This window comes from Leptinotarsa decemlineata, unplaced genomic scaffold, assembly GCF_025532065.1.
Source record: "Leptinotarsa decemlineata unplaced genomic scaffold, Ldec_3_MD MMD2_tig00000505_RagTag_RagTag, whole genome shotgun sequence".
In the NCBI taxonomy this organism is placed as follows: Eukaryota; Metazoa; Arthropoda; class Insecta; order Coleoptera; family Chrysomelidae; genus Leptinotarsa; species Leptinotarsa decemlineata.
Window position 1 is genome coordinate 7,613,695 of NW_027412549.1, and position 23,149 is coordinate 7,636,843.

Sequence of the window (23,149 nt, forward strand, 5' to 3'; positions counted from 1 at the left end):
TGTGATTCGCGATGCGGATGCAGGAAAGCAGGCTTGCAATGCTCTTTAGCTTGTGGCCAATAAAATGGGCAAGCTTGTCTCAATGCTCTACCATATCAGAGCGACATTAACGAAGATGGGACCTTTGACCCCGAAATCATGGAAAAACTTGAAACAAATGTCGATGAAGACGATAATGAAGACCAGTTTAAAATTACCAGCAGCCGGAAGACGACGATGAAGAGGAAGAAGATCATTAAAATTATAAATTGTAGTTTTTGTACCCTCTATTCCATTTTTTACTTTTAATAAAAATAAATGTATTGATTCATGATTTATTTAATTTTTTTCATCATGTAAGAAGTTATTAATTAGGTTAAAATTCAAATATAATTCCTATATTTTCATTAACAATTCTGCAATTACATACATGGGCAGGTGAGTGTTGTTAAATACATTAATACTGAATAAAAAGTGGATAGGTTAGGAAAAAAATTATAAAATATAATATAATAGTTTATAAAAATTGACAAATATTTATAATCATTGATTTATCGATAGTTCATCAACTATATATGGCGCGTTTTCGACCGGAGACACCGGTTGACCTGAAGTGATCCTGTGACCGCGCGCTCTCCGCCCTCTATCTCGAAAACGGTTCACCGTATGAAAACTTTTTTTAAAATTTGTAGAGAATTTTGTATTCTACAATACTGATAATAATAACAAATAGCAAAAAACCCATAGGAAATGAGATATTTACAAAAAAAGCGGAAAAAAAAACGATTTTTGTGACCTTTGACCTTCAAATTTGATAGTTGCGTACACCCTACCATATGTAGGTTTTGAGACAACTTTTAGGGTGTCAATATACAAGTATTTACAGACTTACAGCTGAGTATCTCGAATTCCGAGGTGAACTTACTATAATGACTGGACTATCAATGATAATAATAATATCAAATTTATTTACATCAAAAGACGAATCAAATACAAATTATAATGTTTTGATTTGAATAGGTTGGATAAAGAAAATGGATAGAATGTTTGAAACGTCACAAGATGACACATATTTCTTTTAATATGCAAAATTTTTTTAATTTAAGTTAATGACAAATTTGATTTTTTTTCCAAAAAGCTAATTTATAAAACGCATTAACTTTTTGCCTTGTCTACATTTGTATTTATTTGTGAATTTAATATTCTGATGTATTTTATAGATCTGTAGAAGGTAACAATTCTAAATAATAAAAAACTATTTCAAATATAAATTGTCCTTCCCATATTAAAATAGTTAAACAAAATTAGTTTTCACCATATTTTAATTATCTTCTCATCATACAGAATATATCAATGGAAAATTTATTTTAATATCCTCAGTCCGACGCCTATTATTATTATCTTAAACGTAATATCAGAAAAAACATCGAGCGGTTCTTTTGTCGGTGTTTTCGCGTTCTTTGTCGGTGTTTTCGCGTTCTTCGTCGCATATCCCTATTTTAATGGCTCGTTAGCGACGTCCTCAAGGGATATAGAGGGTAGACATATCTCAATAATTTTGTGGGTGAATTAAAATGCTATTTGCTTGAGACGACTATGTTGCTTTCTTTGATGTAGCATTTTTGAAATTCTTTTACTCTCAGACAATACTGAACGAACTATAGTAATTTATTTTGGACACCTACTCTTTACTGTTCACAAAGAAAACATTTCGTGATATTGCCACATTATAAACTAGAATACTATTTGTCAATGGCGATTTAATATTGTTCAAACATTAAAACCGCAAGTTTACTATGTGTGGAATCAAAAATAGGTCCTCTGAAAATTTGTTTCTAAGTGTGGTGAAAATGCCAAAGGAATATACAAATATTGTAATTTTTATGGATATATTTAACAATAATAAAAAATAATTAAACATATTATTCATATTTATTGGAACTATATGTCACAAGTAATATTACTTTCAAAAAATAACAGCAAAACAAATAAATCAGATATAATATAAGGTTACAATGGTATACTGGTGACTATTTTTTGAAGACCTTTCAATGATTTTTTATAAGTACACTCTCTGAACCTCTTAAGAATCATCATAATGATATTTTATTTTATATTATATTATTTGATTGAAAACAATAAAAAATAACATTACAATATCGGATAAAGATACCTATGTACTATTCAACCAACTAGTCACTAGTCAAACATTTTCAAGAATGTTCAAGGACTCACTTTTTCTAGAATAACATTCATTGAAAGTGTATTCCAAGAAACCTTTTCCTGTACAAAATTGCTTCTGAAAGTATCAACATAATTTGGTGCGAAAATACTAACTGCCGGTTGAAAATCGTTATTAGCATCTTCTTTCTTACAGTAATCAATAAAAAAAATATGCTTTTCCTGTTCATCCAATTTTTTCAGCAGCACAAAGGTATTCTGCACAAAAAAGTACGAAAACTTTTCAATTTCCTGGTTCTGAAAACCAAAGTTTGGAACAGGGCAGAGAAAACCAGTTCTGTGTGTTTTAGTAGGGAAAGCATTAGGCTTACTCGGCGGTTTGATGTAGGTTTGATTAGAGTTCAAGTTCAATTTAGAATCCTGGTGACTGACTAGAAAATGATTCTGTAATTCATATAGTTTTCCTTCGAAAACACAAGATTCTACAGGACAATTTTTAGATGGTTGCTGTGAGCAGAAATTTTCTTCATGAAATATCGATGATCTAAAATATGGAATCAATTCATTACAATTCCATTTACAGAAAAATTTAAGGTGTGCAAGCAGTTCCGGAGGTATCGTAAATGTATCGATCTTAGTATTGGGTTTTTTGGCTTTGTAGTATTCGACACAGAACGAACAGAAACTTTTGTTACTACTTTGAATGACATTGATTTCTGAACCCCGCAATTTAACAAAACAAATACAACACTGAAAAGTAATGAATTTTTCATAATCATTTTCTTTTATCACCAATGAAGTGCCTGAGATATCTATAGAATAATTTGGATTAGAGTTCAGAAAATCTGGACTCAAAAATATTCTTTGTAAATTTACAAAGTCACCAGTGTCAACCATTTTCATATTATATAAAGGCATTTCCAATGATTCGATTTCCTCCAAGTCCAGCTCAACCAAAATGATAAAATTGTTACTCTGAAATTTAGACCTTTTCACTGAAATTCCTTTAGGCCTAGGAGAACCAAAACAGTCACAGGATATACTTTCAGTTTTCAGTTCTGAATTATTATTTTTGGAATATAGAGAATATTTCTGCATCACTTTATTTGCTTTTACGGCATCTCCTACATATTGTGAACTAAGAAAAAGGGTAGAATCATCCCAGTTTAACTTGAAATTGATGAATAATAAATGGTCATCTATGTTATACAGATATAATTTATTAACATCACGGAACTCACCCTCTTCCAAATTCACAAATATCCAGGGTTTTTCCAATACATGCCGCTTATGTACCTCTTTAAAGTGAGTCAGAAATAAAAATGTAGGTAATTCCAAATCATTTACAGGACATAGGGGGCACATGAATTTTTTACTCAAACAGTTCTTTTCATGTTCTTCTACCTGATTGTTGAGTAATAACTTCCTGCAACCATCAAACCTGTTTACACACTTGAATGCAAATTGCCGGTCAATGAAACCAAAGGACGCTGTCATACAGTAGCTATCATTTTTGGAACATCTTCCGCATTTTATGATTTTATTTGGATAGAGTCTGATTGGACCCACAGAAAGAAAGCGATGGCAGGAATCACAAATGAACTTATCCCAAATTTTGGCTGGATTCACAAGTTCTAACGTCATGGCAATGCTTCGTCTGGATTATATCTGAAAGAATCGGATCATATGAATGATAAATAATCATGATTGATCAATTCGAAGAAATAAAATATGGTTGCCTTCATCATATGCTTCCTACAAGTGTCTTGAACTTGAATTCATGTGTTCAATAATATCTCCGTGTTCTGAATTAAGTTTCTTCATTTTTATCATATACTGCGTTTAAAATATTTGGTCGTCAAGTTTGAAAAAACATTTGAATATGCTGCAGCACATTATGCTTTGCTAGTGCAAACTTAGCACTGAAACCATTCAACTGATATTCTTTGCTGGATTGCTATCAGCCACTCAGACGTGTTGAAAGCACTGAACGCCATAAATATAGTTTCTTCAATCGTTCAAAATATTTTAGGTTTTTAATTATGACTGATATTTCTACTAATCGGTCAATTTGAAAAAACATTGATAACAATGGTTGACTGAAGAAACTTAATTGAAGTGGACCTGAAACTGAATCTAGTCCAAGTGGACTAGATTCAGTTTTATTAAGTACGGCCTCACTTGGATAAAAACGTTAAACGTATGATAAAAATGGAACTAATTGCTGTCTGTATACTGAAGATATATTACTGAGGGTTTATATTATTCATAGTGAGGCAAATTTGGTGATATCAAAAGTGATAGCATTGTATTCAGTATGATTTTTGGAGTATTAAAAATCTTGTCGCTGTCTCAAGCCGTGGAATCAGTAGCTATGGCTCGAAGTAGGTATTAGATCTCAATAAATACTTGCAAATGCCAGAAACTAGATCAATTAGGCTAGTAAGTTATATTATATATTTAAAATAGCAAGGGTTTGAGTGGTAGAGCACCTTCGGGTAAACTTGGGATTTCTGAGTGGCATAAGGAGAATACCATGTATCTGTGTCATTTCTTTTCGAGTTTGAAAGCCGTAGATCTTTGGAGTTTCTTTCTGACGTTTCGCTGGCGCGAGTGGCTCGCTTCTTCAGAGGTTTAACCATCATGGCTTGCTGTCCGATGACTACCTTTTCGGCTTCGTAAAGCGTATAAAATTCGAAAAGAAATGACACTGAAAACCTCAGCCATGAAAGTCTAAACCATTTTGTCATACCATGTATCATTTTATTTTTCATTGGAAATAGACATTATTACTTTTTTACCGTAGTATGCGCTGGTCAGGCCCTATCCCTCGAAGCCGCGATACATTCGGGAGGGCGCGCCAGCATTATCAACCAACGACCACTCCACACACCGTGGGAGTGATGAACTTTAAATTTTTGGAACGAGGTGAAAAATGATTGCGGATAATAACAGATTTTTTTCAATTCATTAATTTTTTATGAAATACTTCAATTACTGAAAATTTCCAATTGTAACACTTCAAAACTCACAACCGACAAATTCAAATAATAATAATAATAATTGCTTTTATTGATAGGAAACAAAATACAAAGAAAATATATACTATATATATATATATATATATATATATATATATATATATATATATATATATATATATATATATATATTATATATATATATATATATATATATATATATATATATATATATATATATATATATATATATATATATGTTACCGGCAATGTGTACAATTCAGGCATTGTATGGAATACCTAGGCATTGTATACATTGCCGAGTGAATCCAGGCAAAGTATGAAATAAACTCATTTCTTAACAATTGTACAAACTTTGCCTAGGCATTGTGTATAATGCCTAGGCATTATATAGAATGTCGAAAGTTTTCCAGGCAAAGTATAAAATGAACAACATTGTTAAAAATTGTTTATTGCAAATAACAAACATGAAATGTATTGAACATAGGATCTAAACTGTGACCTTGCGTACAGTTGTTTCAAAACTCCGTTGGCGGTCCCTAATTTGTAAAACCCATCTTCTGTCGTATCCATGACCACTGCCAGAATATTTCTCAAGTCACCTCTTCCTTTGTCAACGTCAGGAATTGGAACACGAACAGTGACTCCTTTGGTGACGGGGGGAAACTTTTTATCGGAATTAGCTTTCATTTTCTTAGCTTGTTTTTCAAGACAAGCTTTTGACCTCTTCCTCTCTTTATCAATATTTTCCGAATTAAAACAAGGGACACACAACAGGTTTTTTCAGTATCATCACACCCCTGAATTGAATGGCCACATGAAATATGTATGTCCGCTAAACATTTTGTGCAGTTTTGTTTCTCATTAGTTTGCTGCAAACAAACGCTACACATTTGTAGAAGGCTAGAACTGACCGAGACATCAACGGTTGCCTCATTAACTTCTGAAGTGTTATGATCGGTTTGGAGTGGAGGTTCTAGACTTGACATTGTTTGTGTTTCTGTTGGGTGCATGTTATTAACCACTCTTTCCAAATCTTCTTCGCTGTTAATGGAATCCAAAATGTCTCGAGACAGATTTTTAACTCTGCCGGAACTCCAGCAGGCATTCTATAGAATGCCTAGGCAAAGTATGAAATGTTTAAAATTTCACACTTTGCCTGCTTACTTTTGGCAATGTATAGAATGCCTAGGTATTCTATACAATGCCTGATATTAAACTTTGCCGGTAACATATATATATATATATATTATATATATATATATATATATATATATATATATAAACAAAAATATAACCTTCTATCAAGTGGCAGGATTCAATTTCTGACCATACCACGGAGAAATCGCAACATGAGCAGACCTTGCTTTTCCATCCAACCAAAAAACGTGTGCACCTATGTAAACATAAACACAAGTGCAAACAAGCAAACATTTCACCAAACAAACACGATTAAAAATATACTACATAAAACGGTATGCAAGACACATTGAACACATGTATAATGTATAATACTATAATTAAAAAGAAAAAAAAAGAAGTTGATGCAAGAAAAAAAAAACGGAAATAGATACTAGCACTTGGAATTCAGCATGCTAGGAATTTCATTCATAAGCAAAAGATGTTTAATTTTCTTCTTGAATATAATACAATGTGAATTCTTTAGTTCGTTAGGTAATTTGTTAGAGAGCCAGGTTATGTTATAAGAAAACGATCCACGATAATGGGAAGTTTTGTGGTGAGGGGAAGTGAGCAAGTTTTTGAATCTCAAATTAAGATTAGGAACGTCGGTCCGAAACCTGAGTTTGTTGCAGAGATAAGCAGGCTTCATGTGATTTATTATTTTGTGAAATAAAGTACATGAATGTAAGATACGCCGATTTTCATATTCAACCAACCCAGTTTTGGTAAGTCATGTGTCACATGATCCCGTCTCCGCGAACCAGTGATCAATCTGACGCATGAGTTCTGTAATACTTGCAGTCTTCTCTTATCGGTTTGTAACAGATAAGGACTGTACACCACATCAGCATAGTTCGCATGGGATAAAAGAAGTGCATCGCAATGAATGTGTTTAGATTGGCAATTCAGTAGTTCACGGTTACGGTAGATTGTTTTGAGGTTACAATACCCTCTTTTCAAAATCAGTGAGACATGCGATGACAATCTTAGCGACGGATTTATCAGCAAACCAAGGTTTTTCATACTGTCAACTTCGCCTTTTATTGGTAACGACAAGTTATCGATAGTGATGCTTATATTGTTCAAGCACTTTTTCCTAGTTGCTGATCTCCCGAAAATCATGACAAACGATTTGTTGATATTCACAGAGAGGCAATATTTTTCCGAAAGTTCAGTTAGACTTTTCAAATCTATATTAATTTTTCGGCAACCATCATCTACAGAAGATTCCTCGAAATACATGTATATCTGCGTATCATCAGTGTAACTATGTATGTCTGTATAACGAAGGCAATGAGGTAATTGGGATGTATATATTACAAACAAAAGTGGCCCTAAAATGGACCCCTGCGGGACACCATTCCGAGTAGCAAGAAAATTTGATTTGATTTTGTTTAATAGAACACACTGAGAGCGATCACTAAGATACTTTTTCATTAGTTCAACTGAGTTGGGTGAAAATCTGGGATATTTTAACAAAACCAATTAAATCTAATGGCTAATCGTGTCGAAAGCTTTTGAATAATCTAACAACACAAGTAAACACAAATTACTACTGTCAACCGAAGCATGAATATCGTCCATAAATGATAGTGTTGAAACAAACTTGGTTTTTCAGATGAATAACGCCTCAATATAGATTTTTAATTCAATAAATTGATGGATGTAGCCGTTACTACGTGGTAGGAAATCATGATAAAGAAAAGAGTATTGAAACTTTCTATGTTTTTTACCACTTTCATTTGTAACTAACGTTACTGCAGTTTTGTCCTATAAAGACATTTTCAATTAGTTATACATTAAACATTATACATTAATGTTTAAGTTTGAAAATTGATGTATAATGTTCAATGTATAAGTTTGAAAATGTCCTTATAGACGAAACTACAGTAACGTTATTTACAAATAAAAGTGGTAAAAAACATAGAGAGTTTCAACTCTCTTTTCTTCATTTTCAATTCAAATGACTCCCACAAACAAAGTTGCCAATATAATTTTGCAAGAGAACCGCATAGTGTGGGGAATTTATAGAACGATGCAGTTTTAGGTCATCTGCTGAAATAAAGAACTGAGCATTCTTAATGCAAGTTATGAGCCATTGATGAAAATATTGAATGAAAGCGGACCCGAGTGTGATCCTTGTGGGACACCCGCTGACATCAGATGAGATGTACAACCTACTACTTCGACACATTGAGTTATCCCTTTCAAAAAACTCAAAGAACGAATTCCATGATTTTCTACTGAATACTAGTGACGGCGTCTTGTAAATGAGTAAATCATGGTTGATTCTGTCAAGGTTCCTTGAATTGAAATAATAGCTGGAGATAGACTGACTCACTCACTGGTCTCGTGAGTGAAATAATGCAATTTTTGATTGAATGTTATCTCGACCAAAAGATAATTTCGATGGCAAAGTAGTTCGACTAAATGTATCTGGTACATCAATATTGATTTTATATACAGTGTGGTCCAACGAAAACTTAACACCTCGAGTTTCCGGCGTTAACATGAAAATGTGGAAAATCGCTCGAACCCGTCAATTTCTGATTCGAGGGGGAACAACTGTTCCACTGTTTTCATCCCCGTGACTTCAACCCCCTAACGGGGTGAGCACAACCCCTTGATTTTGAATAGGGATGAGGGGTGTTGAGATACCTCATTTTGAAGATCTTATCGTGTACTATCTGACCGTAAAATTTCGCTCCAAAATATCCATCGATAACGACATGACAGGTAAAAGAGTGGAAGAGTACGTACTTTTGTGATTACTTTATTAAATGTTCGAAATGGGCACCATCCACTTCCATGCAGTAATATAAGTTTTGCTGAAAACGTTCACGTACATTACTCAAGATGTCTGGTGTAATTTGACGGCATTCATTAATGATCCGAGTTCGCAAATCATCCAGTGACTCAGGCTGGGTAGCGTAAATCTTGGATTTCAGGTGACCCCATAGAAAAAAGTCCAGTGGAGCCAGATCCGGTGATCTGGGTGGCCACTCAATATGTCCCCTTCTTCCAATCCAGGCGTGAGGAAAATTGTCATCTAAAAACTGACGCACCGGTTGAACAAAGTGAGGTGGTGTGCCATCTTGTTGGAAAATGATCGTTTGATGGTCTTCTGCATTCTCCAATACTTGCACGAGGGCTGGATAAATAGCGTTCTCCAATAGATCGAGATAAAGTTGGCCTGTGAGATTACCGGGTAGAAAAAAAGGGCCGATTATGTGATTTCCATAAATACCCGCCCAAACATTTAATTTTTGGGGGCGCTGTGTATACACCTCACGAAATAATCGTGGATTTTCATCTGACCAATACCGACAGTTATGCCGGTTTACAATGCCGTTAAGGTAAAATGAACACTCGTCCGAAAAACAGATATCGAACATGTAGTTTTGATTGCAGTTAATTATTTCACTGATCACTTCACAGAACTGGAGTCGGCGATCGGGATCATCCTCATTCAGTTCCTGAACCAATCGTATCTTATACGGATGGAATTTATGTTGTTTCAGGATTCTCATGATTGTTGTGCGTGAAACACCAGATACCTCGGACAATTTCCTAGTACTAACGGTCGGATCCATTGCTATATGACCTAAGACAGCCACGTCCCTCGCTTCGTCTCTTTCATGCACCCTCTTTTTGTTTCCAACTGAGCCAGTAGCGTCAAATTTGGCAACCAGTTGCACAACGTAAGCAGCGGATACATTTTTTCCAGGATGTCGTTCGTTAAATAAAGCCGCTCTTGTGCGCGCAGAGTCGTTATTTCGGAAAAATAATTTTATCATTTCCACCCTTTCTTCTACGGAATACACCATTTTAATTCCACTACAAATTTACAATCGCTTGTACACACTTGTACCGTTCTTAACAATTCACGATAGACTAAGGTACATAAACAAGGTCCGTCTACTTTTTTGGACAAAAAATTAACCACTCAATACCTTTGAAATGCGTCGGATACGAATAATATTCTCGAGATAAATTCCATATTGCCTCTTTCACTATTTTCGCTGTTATTTCATTATCGATGGATATTTTGAAGTGAAATTTTACGGGCAGATAGTACACGATAAGATCTTCAAAATGAGGTATCTCAACACCCCTCATCCCTATTCAAAATCAAGGGGTTGTGCTCACCCCCGTTAGGGGTTGAAGTCACGGGGATGAAAACAGCGGAAAAGTTGTTCCCCCTCGAATCAGCAATTGACGGGTTCGAGCGATTTTCCACATTTTCATGTTAACGCCGGAAAATCGAGGTGTTAAGTTTTCGTTGGACCACACTGTATAGTGACGGGTATATGATTTATTTATTTATTTATTCAAAATTTGGGATACAAAGAAGTAAATACCCATAGAAGCATCCACTGATAGTAGTGGTTACAGAGATACTCGGGATCAGCAGATACAAGAAAAATTAATGAATTAATGTGTTGAATATCCTTTTCATAGTTATTTTAAAGGAATAACGTAATAGAGAAAACCACTACGTTAATACAGTATTTGTTGAATCACACATTCTAGTAATTGGGGAGTTTTTGCCCAAATTTGTGTTGAAATTCGGACTGGCAAGTAATTTTCTATTTCTAGTGTTCCTATGAGGAACGTGATAAAAAATAATTGATACTAGATTAAGTGAGTCATAACACTTTGTTATAATTTCATATAAAAACTAAGTCGGTTATTATTCTTTCTAATCATAATTTATGTGTATTAAAATGTGGGCTCCGTATGACACTTTCGAAATAAGTTTACTATAAACAATTGCATAGTAAATAGATATGATTGCTGCCTCGTTGTTGAAGTCTTTGCATATTCTGCAGAAAAATCCCAAGGTTTTGCTGCAGGAATTCATTACATAATCCAAATGGGGACCTTTAATTTGGTCTACTCTGTTAATAATATTACTGCCCAGGGAGTATTGAAAATGTATCGGAATGTTGTTTCTACAAAAAGATATACATGCACATTTATTAATATTAGGTTTTAATTTATTGAGGTTACATTATTGCAAAAAAGCATTGAAGTCTTCCTGAATCTTTGAGCAATCTCTAATCTTTTTAAGTCATCAGCATATTCAATTCAATTCAATTTCATTTGGAATATGTTAATATACAATTTATTAATATTATTTTTAGGACCACTAGGAGTTTGAGGAAAGCAGCCTAAGCGCAGGTGGCTTGTAATGTGCTTCCGTCTGTCTCCCCGTGGAAGTGCTTTAAAAATATATAAAAATATTTTATTACAAAAGTAATAAAAGAATAAATAACTGTTGCAGTTGTATTAGTGAATAGACAGAGGAAGCTGGTATATTTTATGAGAATAAGTACCTATAATTATCTATACATCTAGTTTACATAATATTGGAAATAGGTACACATACACTGAGAGACACATTGGAAGATTAGAAAATGTACTGAGTGATATTTCTGGGTTATTGGGTATGTTTGAATAAACTATTTATACGGTATTATTTACAATTATGAATTCTTTTGTATTTTTTTTATACTTTAGAAATGTGGTATTTATCTTTATTTCAAGGGGAAGCATGTTATACAGTTTTGGAGCGAAATAGTAGACTGAACGTTGGGTATTGTAAAGGGGTATATCAATGGATAAATTATGTACATTTCTGGTGTACTTTGTATCTGCCTTAGAATAATTGATATTGTTTGAGTATATTCATATAAGACACTGGTGTGCATACTTACTTCTTATATCAATCAGATTAGTTTCAGAATAAAGTTTTTCTGTATCAAATTGTCTGTTTTTTTCAACATTATTTTTAAAACTGTATTCTGGAGCACCTGTACAATATTTAGCACATTCTCAAACATTCCACTCCACACTGTGATACAATATCATATAACTGACTCAACAAGAGATTTGTAAACAATAATTAAGCTTTTTTTTGTGAGTATATCCCTGAGTTCATACATTTTATAGCTTAGATGTCTGAGTCTTTTTACTATATATTGCAAATGTTCATCCCATCTCAGATGTTGGTCCATTACAACTCCTAAATACTTTGGTTTAGTTACTTTCTCAATATATGAACATTCACAAATGGTTTCAGAACACTTTGGCATATGTAAATACATTTTTTGTTGGACAGGTTGGTGGTTGCTCAGAAGAGTGAAAGTAATGAATTTCGATTTTTCAACATTAAGGTTGAGAAGATTGTTACTTAAGCAAATTTGTATTTTACCCAAACACTCTTCTGCTACTTTATATACCTGTAGCCATGTATCACCTGTACAGATAATTGCAGTATCGTCAGCATATGATATGAGTTGCCTTTGAAATTATTTATGCGACTCAAACTATTAATATATGCTAAAAATAGTATTGGGTCCTTGAGGTAAGCCACTAGAGATTATAGCCAGCTCACTAACATTGTTACCTATTTTGACCCGTTGGGTTCTACAATAAAGATAATCTGTAAAAACATTATTTGCTGGTCCTCGTATTCCATATAAATTTAAGAGTTCTTCATGGGAAGACACTTTTTTGAATTGTCTAAGGCATCCGATGCTTGCCTAAATAAATCTAAAATCTAAAACAGCTAGTTCAGTATTACTTCCATTAATGAATCCATACTGCCTTTCTATTAATACCTCATTTTTTTCAAAAAATTCCAGTAGGCGAATTTTGAGGGCATGCTCCAATATCTTCGCAAAATTATCTATTACAGAAATTGGTCGATAGTTGCTGGGATTGGATTTATCACCAGATTCAAAAACGGGAGTGACTATGGAATATTTCCATTGCAGTGGTATTTTGCCAGTTTTGAATATTAAATTGATTATATAGACAACGGGTTGTCTATATAATCTCTCTGTGTAAAGTTTTTATAAGTTTGGAACTAATTTCATCGTGACCAGGTGCACAATTGTTTTTTAATTTTGATATAATGTTTATAATTTCTTTTTACCGGGGTGAGAAATATTGAATTTACTATTGATTTGTCGTTCAAAAATTGTGGGGTCATTCTATATGATTTATTTATTTTTTTAGCCATTTCTGTGCCAACACTAGCAAAATATTCATTGAAAACGTTTGCCTTTTCCTTATCTTCCCTAAATATCTTATCTTTTAATTTGATTTCCCCTATATTTTCTGTTTTATATTTCTATTACTTATTTCATTGATTGTTTCCCATGTTTTTTGCAATCTTTACTATTTTCCTTTAATTTATTTCTGTAATAGTAATTTTTTGTAATTCTTAATAATTTACTCAATTCATTTCTATACCGCTTATATTCATTTCTCAATTTTGGGTTCATATTTTTATTCATTTTCAGTTTCAGTTTATCTCTATGCTCTATGGATTTGATTAAACCTACAGTGATCCACGGTTTAAGTTTGTGCGAAGATTTTGTTTACGTATGTGTCTTGTAGTGCAGTCTTTTAAATGTTTTTCAAATTTAGTAATAAAGTTATCATATGATTTTTGTGATTCATTGCAATTTGTAACATCAAACCAATTTTCGTTTTGTATGTAACACAGTGTCAAGTTTTGTATAATCAATGTAGCTATAGCTATGGGATGTGTTTCTTTCTATCATCGGTTCGCTTCTCGAATCGTGTTTACTTTTCCTTGACAAAAAAAGGCATGTAGTCATGTGGTCTGAAATATTTGTTCCAAGGTTCTGAATAATCTTCTTAGTAACACTTGAGCTCTAATCTTGTTCACAATTTTTACCAACAGTTTCATAACGTTGTTTAGTTTTAGGAAATTTCCACATAATGCTTGCTGATGGAAAATGCAGTGGTAACAGAGAAATTGCGGAAAAGTTTCATCTTTACGACATAACGCCACCAGACCCTTATCACAACCCACCATAGCTGGAGCGCCATCGGTTGTCAAGCCTACCATTTTCGATATTGGAATTTTCTCGGAAGAAATAATATTTTTTAAATGAGAAAACAACTCATGTCCAGTAGTGTGTCCTTTCAGTGGAATGAACTTCAAAGATCTTCTTTAATCATAAAATCACTAAAAACCATCCTGACGAACACGGCCATCTGGGCAGTGTCAACGACATTTGTTGATTCATCCAGTTGAAGTGAAAAATAAACACAGTTATCTAAGTCAGTTCTTAACTGTAAAAAAATATCATTGCTCATTACTTCTACACGTCTCATCACTGTATTAGCAGAAAGTTGCATAGATTTTATAGCTAAAACTATCTCGTCTTTATTTCTAAAGTTGGCAAATAACAAATCAGCAGCTTCTAAAAACGCCTGTTTTATCATTTCCCCGTTTTCATAAGGTTTCTTTTTTTGTGCAATTATCTGGGACACACGGTACGATGCTTCAGTTGCAGCCTTATTTTTGTCGACTGTTCTTAAAAATATTTATTGTTGTCCAATTAACTGCTTTTTTAACTGTTTCAGTTTCTCCTTTCTGGCGGCAGAATGCAGTGGGAATGATTTTTCAAAATTAGAATGTACAGTTTTATGATGTCTCTCAATATTTCCCTTTTTAGCAACGTAGACCGAAGTATTACATAACAAACACACATTTTTATCTTTAACTTCTGTAAAAAAGTATTGTTCTTCCCATTCCGAATGAAAGTGGTATGTCTTTACCTTCTTACAACTGCTTGCCATAATATTATTTTTGTTGTTCTCTACTAACCCAACCGCTGGACGTTGGTTACGCGTTCAGTTTTGAACTAAGCGCAATGTCGCCGCGCCGTGCGTATTTATCCCGTTCAAAGCAATCCAGATCGTTCTCGAACACTAACGCGCTGGTCCGGCTGGTCGGTTCTAGCCGATTCTAGCTTGATGGCGTCAGCGGCAGATCGCTCACCGCAACGTTGCCGCTGTTTATGTTTAATATTATGACAATTAGATTTTTTTGTGGAATTTCCGGAAGCTTCTCTGATTTTTGCAGTTTGTATTTTTTAAATTAAAATCGTTGTGAGAGCTACCATAATTGCCTCCGCGAGCTACCGGTAGCTCGCGATCGACAGGTTGGCGACCACTGCTGTACACCGATTCCAGCAAGTTTTGAAATAAGAAAGTTATGGTCGACTTTGTAAAATCAGTATACACTGAGTCCACCTGGGCTCGATTGTCTAATGCAGTTGAAATGTAGTCGGCATATATTACTAAATTTGATTCTATGTTCCTCTTGGAGAAAAAACCATACTGGCATTCTATGATTGATGACTTGATATAGTAAAACATACAGTATCGTATTTCGATAACATGCTAACACAACACGATCAAATGAGTAAACAGTAAAGAAAACATCTGCGAATTGAGCTATTACTTGTAGTGATTGAATACGATAAAAATACTTCAATCATTATTTTGACCGATATTTCACATTACATACAGGTCGTGAAAATACTTTGCTGAGATCGCTCGAGTGCTTGGCTATCAATTAAAGTGGCATATTTCATTTCAGGCTCATTAACTAAAGTTTCTATCAAATTTCCCTTTTCTGCTAATGAAGCTTTTTTTATTTTTTCATACCAACATTACGTTCAAATAAATTTATTCAACAATTTTTCTTGGTAAACAAATTGTATGCAAAATTTATTTATTTTTACTAACAAAAAATAAAAATCTGAATACATCCTGTGCTATTAACACAGTATAAATCACCATGATGAACAATATTAAAAAATTTGAAAAAGTATTTCACATTATTCAATGACAAAAAGTTGTCATTTTGATGTTGAAGACTTTTTTCGAAATTGAAATTTTCAAATTAAATATCCTCACATAGCACAGGTATGCTGTTTTATTCGTTATTATGTTTTATATACATATATATATATATATATATATATATATATATATATATATATATATAGATAAAGGAGTTTTTTAATCGGATATAGCACTCAAGGAAGTGGCAAACCATAGACACGTGTTTCGAGCTTTTGGCCCATCATCCGATTAAAAAACTCCTTTATCTATATCAAGACACTCGATAACCTTCGTATTTATATATATATATATATATATATATATATATATATATACATCGGAAAAGTCTAGGGATATATATATATATATATATATGTATATATATATATATATATATATATATATATATATATATACAGTGCTTTTCAGATGAAAGTATCCACCTTTAATAACTTTTGTAATACTGGTATTTAGGAAAAATCCAAAAACACGTCAATTTATGTTGGAAGGGGCAACCATTATGGCTTATTTAAACTTACTGGAAAGCCACCCCCTCACCAGCATCATCCCTTTTTTTTAATTACTTCTCATATTTTTTATGTAAAATTTGGATACTCCTCTTTGAGCTGATTTCAAAAATGTATAATACTTGTAGGTTAGAGTGGTTAGTTTATGAGATAAACAATTTTTCTTTTAATAGCGCAAATTTTACTTATTTTTTACTTTCATCTTATTTGCCTGTACTAAAATGGGTTTTACAACAGTTCAAACTCTTTAAGGTAAATTTTCGTTATGTGGACACCCGGCGATTTTGAAAAAATGTTTGACTGTACTTACGTATTTTGATGCGTAGATTACGAATCCGAAAGAAAAAAGCGGCGCTCTCCCTTATTTAAAAAGTTACGGCCCTTCAAAGTTCAGAAAAGGGCAACTTTTCAGCCTTCTTTTCACTAAATAAACTATTTAAAAACACAAGCATCTATTCACTAGGTCACCTTTACACCTTATTCTTCCTTCTTTAACACTTTTCACTTCAATAATCAACATTTTTCTTATAAAAATGTTAAAAAATGTACGGAGCTGCTTTTTGGTTACATATCACTGTATTTTACGTTTTTAAGGTTAATGATATGGTTGGTACGACTGATGCAGTCCATATTCCTGAAGTAATTCAAATGTTTTTTACCTTCATTCTTTAGATCGTAAGTTGGTTTCTGGTGGTGTATTACGAATTTGAAATAGTAGGCGACGGCAAATACCAACCGCTTTTTCTGAAATGTCACTAGTAACTAACCTATAAATAGAATAATGCCACCAGGAGAAGCATTCGTTTTTAAATTAAGTTTTTTATAAGAAAAATGTTGATTATTGAAGCGAAAAGTGTTAAAGAAGGAGGAATAAGGTGTAAAGGTGACCTAGTGAATGAATGCTTGTGTTTTTAAATAGTTTATTTAGTGAAAAAGAAGGCTGAAAAGTTGCCCTTTTCTGAACTTTGAAGGGCCGTAACTTTTAAATAAGGGAGAGCGCCGCTTTTTTCTTTCGGATTCATAATCTACGCATCAAAATACGTAAGTACAGTCATACATTTTTTCAAAATCGCCGGGTGTCCACATAACGAAAATTTACCCTCTTTAATCTGTTTAACTGTGCTATTTATTCTACTTCAAAATCCAAACAACAAAAAACTCTACTTTTTATTAAAGTTTGACATTGTCAACTAGAATTTGTAGTCACTATTGATAGTGTACTTTGATGCATTATTTATTTTGTTTCGCTGAAATGGTTTACTCTTTGCAAGAAAGAATTGAAATTGTAGGTTTATACTACCAAAATAATAATTGTGCAAGAGCTGCTGCTAGAATATTTAACGAATTACATGACGGAAGACATGCAACTCATAAGTATGTAATTCAACTGATGGAGAAATTACCACAACAGGGTCTGTTTGCAATAAAGTGCATAAGCGAGAGGGACTCGTAAATAACGAAGCAATCCAAGTGGCAATTTTAGGGCAAGTCAAAAATTATTTCACGAGCAACTACAGAGATACATCGTCATAAATGCGAACTGGATTTATTGTTATTTTGTAGTTAGTACCTGCATTAAACGATTAAAGGGTAATAAACAAAACTAATTTATTAATAACAAAACACACAACATGCAGAAATCATACTAAATGTTCAATATGTCTACCTTCAGACATTACGCATGCGTCTAGACGTCGGCGCATTGAGCCATATTTCTTACGCGGTTTCTTAAGTCCTCTACATCGCGAACAGGAGTACGATAAACCAAATGATGTAAATGGCCTCAGATAGAGAAATCGCGAGGATTGAGATCCGGGATCGAGCGGACCAGTTCTGTGGTCCTAATCGACCTATCCACTGATTTGCATATGTTTCAGTTAAATGCTGACGTGCTACTTGACTAAAATGGGCGGGGGTCCCATCATGCATAAAAAACATATCCCTTCTGACGCCCAAAGGAACTTCCTCCAGCAGTACTGGATGCACTTCTCTTAAAAATTGAACGTATGCCTCACCATTTAAACGAGGAGGTAGAAAATGAGGCCCAATTAAATCATCCCAATAAACTCCGAGCCACACGTTAAGAGAAAACTGTTCTTGATGGTTAGTTTCGACAATAGCGTGAGGGTTTTCATCAGCCCATATGTGGTAATTATGAAAAATAATAATCTTGTCCCGAGAAAACTACATTCGTCTGTGAATTATATTGTCTTCAGAAAGTCACAATTTCTTCTAATCATTTCCAGCATCCAATTACAAATTCAAGACGGTTCGGAAAGTCTCGTGCCTGTACTCGTTGCAGATGGTAAGGGTATAAGAGTTGTTCCTTCAAAATTCGAAATACCGTCATATGATCAACATTTAGCCGGAAAGCAATCTTTCTAGTACTGGTAGTAGGTTGTTCTTCAATCGAATTGAGTACTGTTTCCTCAAGCTGTGGTGTTCGAACTTCTCGATGGCGACCACAATCCTGCGTTCTTTTGTCGAATGAACCATATTCTCGTAATCGTTGATGAAGTCGAGCAAATATTCTATGTGAAGGATGCTGCCGTTGAGGATACATTTCAGAATATCTTCTAGAAGCTTCTAACCCATTCCCCTGCGACAGACCGTAAACGTAATGCATATCGGCCATTTCCTCATTTGTGTATGCCATTTTAATAACAAGTGAATTATTAAAGAAACATATAAGAACAGAACAACAACACACAATTAGTATTGATTCAATTTTGAAAATTAACAAACTGACAGCGTCATACCAATTTAATTGTCACTATCGCTAACAGCGACCTACTAGATAGATTAGTTTCGTATTTTCGCATTTATGACGATGTATCTCGGTAGTTGTTCCTAAAATAATTTTTTGCTGCGAACTGGTTTATTTTGGGCAAAAAACCCAGGAGACATTTTTTGTTTAGAATGAAACAGGCTATCGGAAATAAATTTTTAAATGGTAAACAAATAATAAGATAAAAAGTTGCATTGGAAATAAATTTTAGGGTTGCGTTTTCACCCTTTACAACCACGGGGTAAACCAAATAAATTTCTGGATAAGTATCTTTTTGGTAGTACAAAACGTCAGGTTAATTTCAATATTGTAACTTTTTTAGTGCTTGTGAAAAAAATTGTTATACAAATTTTTGTACAAGGGATGCTCCAATGAAATTTCTTTATATGAAATATCCTATCTTTTTTTCGATGAGGAATCACCTCCTTGAATGTTTTACACTTATTCAGTTACAACCTGTATAAATATTGTTGTTGATTTTTACCTGAGTTCAACAATATTTATATAGTAGCAAGTAGATTGTGTAAGGACAGTCTACTTCGGAACACGTACCAAACATTAATTTACCTATATAGTAGGGAGCGGATCGAGTAAGGTCGGTCAACTTCCGAACACTTAACAGAAAACGCCAGATGAGATTATGTCGAAACGTCGTGTGATTAAGGATAATAGTAGTTCAGAACATTCCCATCCGTGAGAACTTTAGATTCAACATTTCATACATTTACGGGAAGAAGAGGTCAATCAAGAAGAAGAACTCAGTCAAAAGTCCCCTCCCCCCCTCGTATCTTTGGAACGGGTATACTTCTAATAATGAAATTTGGAGGGTGGAAATAAACGCATGTAGGCTTCTTAACTGGTCATAACAGGTGACGCAATAGTCATAAATGACGTCACAAGGCCACTGTGACCAAAAATTTTAAATGGGACCCTATGGCAAGTGACAGCTCGTTTGAAAGGTATTGAAAATACCTATTCAGTCATACCAATTTTGTTTGGGTTTCGGCTGATTTTGATTGATAAATTGAAGAAATACGAAAATTATTGTTTCGCATTTAATTAATAAAGATTTTAAAGTACGCCTCTGGTTCATTGTCAAAAAGGTTGATGTGTTTGAATTATCTACTTGTCAAAAGTGTTTATACCTTGAAAATTTACCTAAGCTATTGTTTAACGAGACGTTTAAGTGTTTACATAGGCAAAATGGTACGTACTGTAGCCGACAAAGTAGCAGCTATCTTAATAATTGGTGAATGTAGAAACAATTTCCATGCAGCGGAACGACTGTTTAATGAGAGGTACCCCGATCGCCCTATATCGAGGGTTTATTTGAGGGAGCTTCTTCGGAAGTTTGAAGCATCAGGTAGTGTTCAAGATGCCAAACGATCTGGTCGACCAACAATTAGTGATGACAAAAAAATTGACATACTTGGAGAAATGGTAGTGAACCCTACTTCTTCCACAGCCCAAGTTGCGTATATCTGTGAAGTCAGTCAAAGGACAGTACATAAGGGTGTTGGCTAAAAACAAATTTCATCCATACAAATTAAAAATGGTGCACCAACTTTCAGATGATGACCCCGACCGAAGACTAGAATTCTGTGAAACTATGTCCGATAAAATGAACCAACAACCAGGCTACATACAGACAATTTGTTTTAGTGACGAAAGTACTTTCTTTCTCAATGGAAATGTTAACACTCAAAATGTGAGGTATTGGAGTGACACAAATCCTCACATCTTTCGTGAAAAACATACTCAATTTCCAGAAAAAGTAAATGTTTGGGCAGGTATTTTGGGAAACCACATAGTTGGGCCTCTTTTTCTCAATGCTAACTTAACCGGTGAATTGTATCTGGAGATGTTACAAACTGATATTGAGGCGTTAATTCTTGAAATTCTAGAAGATAATCCAGATGAATTCGACAACTTGGAAATAACGTTTCAACAAGATGGTGCTCCTGCACACTATTACGGTGCAGTAAGACGTTACCTAGATGAAGAATATCGTGGTAGATGGATTGGACGACGAGGTTCGATCGAATGGCCAGCTCGGTCACCGGACCTTACACCATTAGATTTTTTTCTATGGGGTACTTGAAATCTAAGGTTTACGCTACAGCACCTGACAGTATTGCCATTCTGAAACAACGAATTGTTGAAGAATGTAGGGCAATTTCCGCTGACACACTGGGACGAGTACGACAAGAGTTTAGCAATAGGATGCATTACTGCCAGAAAGTAGATGGAGCACATTTTGAACACTTATTATAAGAACTGGTTCTTAAATCTTTATTAATTAAATGCGAAACTATAATTTTCGTATTTCTTCTTCAATTTATCAATCAAAATCAGCCGAAACCCAAACAAAATTGGTATGACTGAATAGGTATTTTCAATACCTTTCAAACGAGCTGTCACTTGCCATAGGGTCCCATTTAAAATTTTTGGTCACAGTGGCCTTGTGACGTCATTTATGACTATTGCGTCACCTGTTATGACCAGTTAAGAAGCCTACATCCGTTTATTTCCACCCTCCAAATTTCATTATTAGAAGTATACCCGTTCAAAAGATACGAGGGGGGAGGGGACTTTTGACTAGCACTGTATAGTAAGAAGCAGATCGTGTAAGGACAGTCAACTTCGGAACACGTAACAAACATCAATTTACCTATATAGTCGGAGGAAGTGGATCGAGTAAAGTCGGTCAACTTCCGAACACTTAACAGAAAACGCCAGATGATGACAAATGAGATTTTGTCGAAACGTCGTGTGATTGAGGATAATAGCACACTACAATGCACTGTAGGGATGCAACACAGTGGTATTTTCAGATTTATAAAATCATCAACGGTTTCTGAGATATTTGCAAAAAACTGAAAATTACAGATTTTATTTTTTTGCTTTACCGCCTCCATTTTCAATAATATCAAAAAATAACAAAAAACTTTTTGCTTTATTTCATGTGCATTATAATATAACATTTGAGGCGTTATTCACGCACTCTTCACGAGAGGCAAAGGGCCTCACAAAGACTTGCCGCCCGGAGCCTCGCAATGGGTTAGGCCGCCGCTGGAAACAAGCAGTAATGAACCTTATCACTTATTCTCATTCTGATAACTTTTCTGGAGAAACCATAACCACACCTTTATTACTATGGAAATACAAGATGGCTTATGAACTTCAGATTTCAGTTCAATAGTCATTCATTTCAAAAATCAATAGTCATTGATATATTGATATTGCATGCCTTACCTCTAGAATCAAAATCACAACACATCACCTGATTAATTCATTGAATTACGATAGTTATCGCTTATTATTCAATAATTTGAGTAGCGATGATTTCATTTGATATATTCACCAATGTTTATGTTTATGAATCTTGAATCTATATGTGGATTACAATACAATACGGCAGATCAAGCACCTACATATGCTTTGAAAGATTGAAAGTGAAGCCAATTGTATAGTATTTATCGCCCGTTCTAAATGGCCTCTATTGAAGTAATGCGCATGTGCACCATTGGAAATTCAAAGGTTAAATCATTATATAAATTATGGTTTGTACTCATCTTTTTTACAAAACTCCGTAAGCTCATGTTGTTATTCCGTATTCAGATAGTATTCACTTCGGAAGATTTATAGGAAGCTGTATTCCCCGGTTAGCATCATTATGAGGGAACATACCACAAAAGCTTACACAAAAGTCATAAAATGAAAACATTTGAGCAAAACCCGCACCCAACTTCAGCCACCCCTATTATCTATGGTTAATATGGACGACGATTGTGAAAAAAAAAAACATTCGA

The 23,149-nt window shown here is 34.1% G+C and overlaps 1 long non-coding RNA gene across 1 annotated transcript; it reads right to left on the bottom strand.

The window, feature by feature from the left end:
- Positions 1-1,892: 1,892 nt before the first annotated feature.
- Positions 1,893-23,022, bottom strand: LOC111513382 (uncharacterized). Its single transcript, XR_012465150.1, has 2 exons — positions 22,593-23,022; positions 1,893-3,828 (listed from the first exon to the last, which is right to left on the bottom strand). It is a non-coding gene; the product is annotated as an uncharacterized lncRNA (long non-coding RNA).
- Positions 23,023-23,149: the final 127 nt, after the last annotated feature.